Below are 8,310 nucleotides of genomic sequence, written 5' to 3' on the forward strand. Positions count from 1 at the left end.
CTCCCTCCGTTCCAGTTTATGTGAATCTATTTCTTTTTTTATCCGTTCCAAAAAAATGACTCCTTTCTAAATTTGAAAACAATCTAGCTTAAACTTACAATTCTACCATTAATGAGAAGCTTTTATAACCACACAAATACTCTAGGCCCCTTTTTTGATTTGTTTAGGACCACAAATTTCAAAAGTCTTCATTTTTTCTTAAACTCCGTGCCCAGTCAAACAAGTTCACATAAATTGAAACGAATGGAGTATTGAATAAAGTGTATTAGTAATGTAAGAATTAATTAATGCAATCATTAGTTATGTAGAGAGTATTTTTTATTCACTATTTGGTGTGGTATATTAAAAATTAAAATATATTACATAATTTTAAGAAACTTGGTTGCTTACAAAAATGTCCTCCACATTCTTTAGTTTTACGGGACTTTAAGGACAATTTTATCTTTAACCATGCTAATGCATATATTAATAGCTGTGGTATTGCTAATATCATGATTTGCAATGTATTAGTTATACCTAGAATAATACCAAATAGGTTTTATAACTAATACTTGCATTAGTAATACATATATTGAAAAATTATACCAAATAAGAGATTAGTAATACCGAAATTAATGCATACATTATTTTCTCTAATTCATCCTACCAAACGACCCCTTATAGTTGTAGATAGACTTGTACACAACTGTTCTATTGCCAACTTGCGCAAACAAGCCATAAGAAAAGTTGTGCTACTTCATTTATGAAAGTATATTTATTTAAAAGCTCTTAATATATTATTTTATTTTACAATAATAATAATAATTATGTTTCAGTCTCAGGTTGTGATATTTGGTTTTCAGGGCATCAGCTAATATCAGAAGGTTAGAAGAGTGTAGTTAGGAGAGGTAATGAGGTAGGTAAAAGGGTAAGAAAAGTTGAAGAGACATTGATGTTAATTGATCCTAATTTTACTGCAAATTTCAGTTTGTAGTTGGTGGGGGATTTTAATGAGATGTACCCAACACAAAGTACTATACTGCTCTGCTTGCTCCTTGTCATCATTGTACATCTGTACTCCTACTGTTGAATGTCCTATGCTCTATGCTTACCTATGCTATTTTATTTTGACTATAACAATTTGTACCTATGAAGTATCTACATAAGCGTAGTAACATTAAAATTATCGTTGTGTGACATATATGTTACGATTTTTCGTAGCTTGTCTACGTCATATCATTGCAGTCCTTCCCGAATCTTTGTGAATTCGAGATACTTTATATATATTCGTAATCTCACACCATAAAATAATTGTGTTCACTAAAATTTGGACATATGAGCACCTAAAGCCGTACTCTCCATTCCCCCGACGATGTATGTGCCCCTCCGAAGAAATATAATAACAATATTCATAAAACACACTTAAGATCTAAAATAGCAAAGAAATAAGATTTCTGGTAATGCAAATTTTTATTGCCATTTATTTCTTCAAGTAAATATCATGGAATTGAACACAATATTCATCCACCAATAAGGACTTCTATATTTTTAATAACAACAAGTACTCGGCACCACCTTCGTGATCAACGAGTATTGTCTTGAGTTAATTACTACAAATGCATGTCTGTTTTACACATTTTGGAGACCCAACCTTACATTTCATAAAACGTTCACAATCTAATGTACCAAAACACATGATCGTTCCTGGCGGCGGATCTGAAAATTAGAAAACTCGTTAGCACCTTGTGAAGACATTATAACTCCGATAAAATTTAGTTATAATAAATTGCTGATATGAGACAAGTAAAAAGTGCATAATGTTAAAACAACCATAGATATCGCATGTGACTTTATGAGTGATTGAGACAAACCCACAAAACTGGTGAGTTCAGTTGCAGTTAATTACTTACAGGCACACATTCTCAATTCATATCTATACATATATTGTCTGCAGATTTAAATCACATGCATCATCAAAATTTGCTTATGTTAAAACTTAGTTATGTGTTGCCCAAAGACTAGTTGTGAGAAAGATAAAGAGAGTGAGAGAAAGGATGCATGTGAGAGAAGGAAGGAGAGACCTTTACATACGCACTTCCCACCGATACAACTTACAAAATTAGGATAACAAGTCAGAAAACGACAATCTGTTATAGTCTGACATGTCTGACATGTCACCCCATCTGAAAAACACAAAAGAGAACTATTAGTCATTATATAGAATATGAACATGTGACAAGTAAAAGGTGCTTCATGCTAAAATTAAACAACCATATATTATGTAAATTTGTAAGTGATTGAAATGATTGAGACAAAGATAAACTTACCGCGTGAAACGATCAATAAGGTGACTACCACAAAAAGAGTCAGCAAAGTCTTGGCCATCTTGTGTAGAAGAATGTTTTCTTTTAACTTACTTTACAATGCTTCTGATCACCATATTATATAGTAGTAATATTTGGTTCATTAAGAACCTGCTAAATTCTTTTTGAAGATAAAGTTACTATAATGCTATTTCCAATTAGGAAATCTTTTTAATTTCAATTCTTGAAATTTGGTTAGCTGGTCAAAGAAATTCTTTGGTCTATGGAAGGTTAGTCAAAGAAATTACAACATTACCATATATCAAAGATTTTACGCATCTTCGCATGAATCTCTTTAAATTATTTAATTTGATTTGAAGAGTATTTAATTTGACTAATAAGTACTTTTGCTTAGTACCACGGTTAATTAACTAATAAGTACTTTTACTTTAATTTAACTTCTAAGATTAAATTATTTATCTATTTATAGACGATATCAACTATTTATCTATTTATAGATTATTTAGGAAAGCCAACACTCCAACACGTTACAGCTTGTTTGGATGGTCGTTACCTATTGTATCGTATCGTATTGTTACTTTAAATACTATGTTTGTTTTGGTTGTTACTTTAATTTTATTGTATCGTATTGTTAAATCCGTCTTTACGTAATGACGAAATATGCCACTTTATGTACCGACCGATTTGGTGTGGTTGCGGTGTTATCTTGTCTTTTTCCCTCATCTCACCCTTCACTATTATTAAATTATTTTATTTTATCATTTACCCTACCTTTTTATATAATAAATTTACCTCGTATCATATTTGTTTTTTATAATATTGTAAATTTATTTTTCATATTGCTGGTGCATGATATCATGAAACAACGGCAAACGATACAATCTATCCAAACATTGTATTCATCAAACGATACACACTACTAGAAATCCGGTAAAAACCGACCAAAATTGATCGATAATGGCCAATAACCGACCAAAACGCGACCAATACAATACGATACATTATGAAACAATGTGTAACAGCCATCCAAACAAGCTGTTAATCCAATATGCTAATTAGCTATAAGAAACTAATAGTAGGAAGGAAGCAGACACATAAAGCTTAAAGCAAAACAATACAATTAAACATTCAACTTTGATTGGTTGGTTTACTTACTAAGGTAAATTCTGACGAAAAGATAATAAACAACATCATTATTGGTGAGTATTCGTTGATACAATGTAGAGCCGTCAATATGGGATTGGCCCGCTGGCCCCCCAATCTATCCTGTTAATTGATAGGATCACGCAAAGATTTTTGGAGCCCATATAAAAATAAGGCTTGATCGAGGCTGGGCTGGGCCGCCAAATAAAAAAATACTCCTATTAAATATACTTTGGGAATTTGGCACCGTATATCAACTCAGTCTACTAGTTGTTAGAATTAACCCATTTTTCATTTATTGGCATTACGTAGCCAATAAATATATATCACAATAATAATATATATATCAAAATGTATATCACAATCTTAATTTTCTTTTTTGTGTATATCAAACTCTTATTTTCCTTATTTATTATATTTAAAATATGAAATTATAAATATAATTGTCGATCATTTATTGTTGTGTTTATATCTAAGTGTATAAACAAAAATAATTATATTGTTTGTATATCACTATGTATAACACATCAAATAATGTGTATATCAAAATATATATCTCAACTTTAATTTTCGTCTTTGTATATATTAAGATGTATATCAAAATATACTTAGTTCTTAAAATTTAGTTATTTGTTAATGTTTAACTAATTAACATTGCATATAAATTGAATGTCTTTGATGAAGATGAGGTGTTAGTGTTGGGTATATCACTATTACCATGAATTATTTTTAGTAGTTTGTTTTGAGTTTTGACTTTTAATGAATAAAATATTATCCTCATTTTTTGTGTTTTATAATAAATTGGAACAATGTCTGTTATTAAATTTTGCAAAAACTTTCTGTCCAACAAGATATTTTGAATTATAAATATTTATTTAGTTTTGTATTTTAGATCAGAACTTAAATTAAAAAATATTTAAAAAAAATAATGGGTCATCCCATGGGGCCCGGGGGACAGATAGGGCTAGGCTGAGCTAACTATTTTATGGCAATCTAGTTAAATGCCAAACCCGCGTGAGATGGGCTAGGTTGGATTGGGCCATCCCATATTGAGTGCTCTAATACAATGTTTCTAAAATTTATTTATTTGATTATAATGAGATTTTACTGAGTTGTTGTTATTGGCGGTTTGTACCATTAAAAGAATTTTTGAGGGATTTTTGTGGCTAGCTTTTAAAAAAAAAATTCTCACAGTTTGGTGCCAAAGATTTCGACATATTTCGGCAGGTACTCCGCTGATTAATTTTTTTATTTTTAAAAGTTAATATCTTTGTATTTTGGGGGTTTTAACAAGGCTGGTTAAAAATAGATGAGTAAATTTGGGACATTTGTTTTCGAAATATATTGATCTTTTTATTGTACACATTTATCATCACTTAACCTTGGTTAAGTGATATGTACAAATACTACAAATACTTTCTTAATCATTAACCGCTAAGATTATTGTTGGGATATTGTCACGATCCAAAATTCCCACCTTCGGGACCGTGATGACGCCTAACATTTCACTTCGTCTGTCAGCGCATCTAATCATGTTATTTCTTTTCTAAAAGTTTGACATATAGTCGAGAAGGGTTGTTTGGCTTATCTAGCCTATGTTCGTATAACGACCCGGCTAGTCGTTTTTAGAGTTATAGCTCTGATCTCCTATTAACTGCTTCTCCCATATCTATTTCTGCTATTGTGACTTGCCGGGAGGTTTCGTTTTGGTTTTTGGAGTGATTTGGGACACTTAGTCCCTAAATGGAGGTTTAAGCCTTAAAATTTAGACCGTAGTCGGAACTCTGTGAAGATGACTCCGGAATGGAGTTTCGTCGGTTCCGTTAGTTCCATTAGGTGATTTTGGACTTAGGGGCATGTCCGAATAGTGTTTTGAAGGTCTATAGCTCATTTAGGCTTGAAATGGCGAAAGTCAAAGTTTTGGTGATTTTGACCGGTAGTGGAATTTTGATATCGGGATCGGATTCTGATTCCGGAAGTTAGAGTAGGTCTGTAATGTTGAATACGACTTGTTTGCAAAATATGAGGTCAATCGGACGTGGTTTGATAGGTTTCGGCATCAGTTGTGAAAATTTGAAGTTTCAAGTTCATTAAGTTTGAATTGGAGGGTGATTCATGATTTTAGCGTTGTTTGATGTGATTTGAGGGCTCGAATAAGTTCGTATGATAATTTAGGATTGGTTGGTATGTTTGGTTGAGGTCCCGGAGACCTTGGGTGTGTTTCGAATGCTAAGCGAATCGATTTTTGGACTTAGGAGGTTGCTGAAGTTTTCTTGTGTCTGAGTTCTGGTTTCCTTATACGCGATCGCGTGAGGTGATCCACGATCGCGTAAGCTAGCTGGGCGAGAGGATGGAATTGTTCTTTGCGTTCGCAGACAGGGGCATGCGAACGCGTAGTGAAGTGAGGTGGTGCTTCGCGAATGCAGGGACAAGGTCGCATTCGTCTAGGGTTAAGTGGACCAAAGCTGGGCCACACACTTTGCTCACCGTGAACGCGTAGGGTTGTTCGCGATCGCGTAAGTATGAGAGTCAGAGCATCGCGTCCTCGTGGTATTTTACGCGTTCGCGTAGAGCTAATTTATGGGACAACAAAGTTATTCTTCGTGATCGAGAGGCTATTTCCGCGATCGCGATTAAGGAATCACTAGGCAGTATTAAACATTTCAAAAATGAGGGTTTGGCCTTTGTTATCAAAACTTGAGTTTGAGAGCTCAGATTTGGACGAGAGTTTGGGGGATTTTCAGAGACATCGATTGGGTAATGATTCTACACTTGATTTTGATTATATCCTATTGAACCATCATTAATTTAATTATTAAATTTCGGATTTGGGTTAAAAATTGGGAAAAATGGGAATAAGTTCTTCAACTAAGATATTTGGATTTTGATTAGGATTTTGACATCGGATTTGAATAATTTTGGTACGAGTGAACTCGTGAGTGAATGTGTGTTCATATTTGATAATTTTTACTCAATTTCGAGACGTGGGCCCGGGGAGGCTTTTTAGGACGATTTTCCAATTTCTTGCTTTAGCTTTGATTTCATTAACTAGATGAATTCTTATAGTTGTATTTACGGTATGTAATTGATTTTGGCTAGATTTGGGCCATTCGGAGCCGGATATTCGTGGAAAGAGCATTGTTACGGATTGATTGAGCTTGGTTTGAGGTAAGTGGCTTGCCTAACCTTGTGTGGGGGAAATTCCCTTAGGATTTGGTACTGATTTTACTATGTGAGCGCCGTGTACGCAAGGTGACGAGTGCGTACACGGGATATTTGTTGAAAGACTTAATATTTTTACTGAGAAATTCCCTGCTTCCACCTTAATTGAATATACTAGCATGCGTAATTGCCCTGTTAGCTTAGAATAACATGTCTACGTGCCTTATTTGCTTAATTGAACTTTTTGCAGCATGCCTATTGAATTCATGCTTCTTTCCTGACTTGTACTTAGTCTAGACTGTAGATTTCTCTTGCTGTACTTGTCGTTTGTAATGATTGCGCTGTGTATTTACTTTGGGACTATGGGACGCTATCCCGGGAGATCCCCCCACATATTAACTTTTGGGACTACGGGACGGTATCCCGGGAGATCACCCTGCATATTTACTTCTGGGACTATAGGACGGTATCCCGGGAGATCCCCCTGCACATTTATGTTGAGACTACGAGGCAGTAGCTCGGGTGTTCTCCCTGCATATTTACTTTTGGGACTACGAGACGGTATCTCGGGAGATCTCCTGTCGCTTAATTCCGTGCGCTATTATGTTATTTCACTGTGATTTACTTCATTGAACCTTAGTCTCTTATTATACTGCTTATTCTCCTATTTTTATTATTATATACCAATGGGCCTGACCTGACCTCGTCACTACTCGACCGAGGTTAGGATCAGCACTTACTGGGTACCGCTGTGGTGTACTCATGCCCCTTTCCTGCACATATTTTTCGTGTGCAAATCCAGGCTCTTTATACCAGCCTCGTCCTTAGTTAAAGTTGTTGTTGTTGTTTCGGAGAACTTCAAGGTACATTTTCCCTCGCCCTCAGATCCTCAGAGTCCTCATCTATCCCCATATGTTGATTCTTCTCCTATTTCTTTAGACACTGATGTATAGAACAGTTAAAACTTCGTAGAAGCTTGTGACTTACGATGTTTCGGGTCATGGGAGTGTCATGTGTATTTCAAGAGTTGATTATTGTATATGCCGAGCGGTATCTCAGTTGCTTATTAAAATATTTGTTACTGTTAGTTGTTAACTTTTCATGTTTTTCATTTCATTTTCGCAAGTGTTAGGCTTACCTAGTCGTAGAGACTAGGTGCCGTCACGATGTTTCACCGAGGGAGAATTTGGGTCGTGACATAAAGTCTGAAATGTAGTGAATAATCCATAATAACAGCGATGTATAAATACCATCCCAGAATTGGTGTCACAGGTGCACGATTTTCTAGAATAATACATATAAAGGTCTGAATAAAATTCAAGTTGTTTGAAATATAATACACAACTGAGATAATATAGAAGGGAACTTCAGAACTGCGAACGTTGTGCAGTTATACGTCAAGTCTCCACTGGTAGCTGTATTCGGGCAAATCTACAGTACGCCGCTGGGACCAACTCCGAAATCTACACAAGAAGTGCAGAGTGTAGTATCAGTACAACCGACCCCATGTACTGGTAAATGCCAAGCCTAACTTCGACGAAGTAGTGACGAGGCTAAGGCGGGTAGCTTACATTAAACTGTACACAATATTAATAATAATAACAGGAATAGTAGTAAGACCGATAAATAATATCAATACTTGAAGTCAATTCAGCAGTCACAATCCCTCAACTTGTTTCCATTACAGCGTGCAACTCGTTCC

General features: G+C 34.8%; 1 long non-coding RNA gene across 1 annotated transcript; it reads right to left on the bottom strand.

Annotated features, from left to right (window-relative positions):
* Positions 1-1,433: 1,433 nt before the first annotated feature.
* On the bottom strand, positions 1,434-2,398 carry LOC142177952 (uncharacterized). Its single transcript, XR_012706464.1, has 3 exons — positions 2,307-2,398; positions 2,061-2,162; positions 1,434-1,695 (listed from the first exon to the last, which is right to left on the bottom strand). It is a non-coding gene; the product is annotated as an uncharacterized LOC142177952 (long non-coding RNA).
* Positions 2,399-8,310: the final 5,912 nt, after the last annotated feature.

The sequence above is a fragment of the Nicotiana tabacum genome, chromosome 24, assembly GCF_000715075.1.
Source record: "Nicotiana tabacum cultivar K326 chromosome 24, ASM71507v2, whole genome shotgun sequence".
Taxonomy (NCBI): domain Eukaryota; kingdom Viridiplantae; phylum Streptophyta; class Magnoliopsida; order Solanales; family Solanaceae; genus Nicotiana; species Nicotiana tabacum.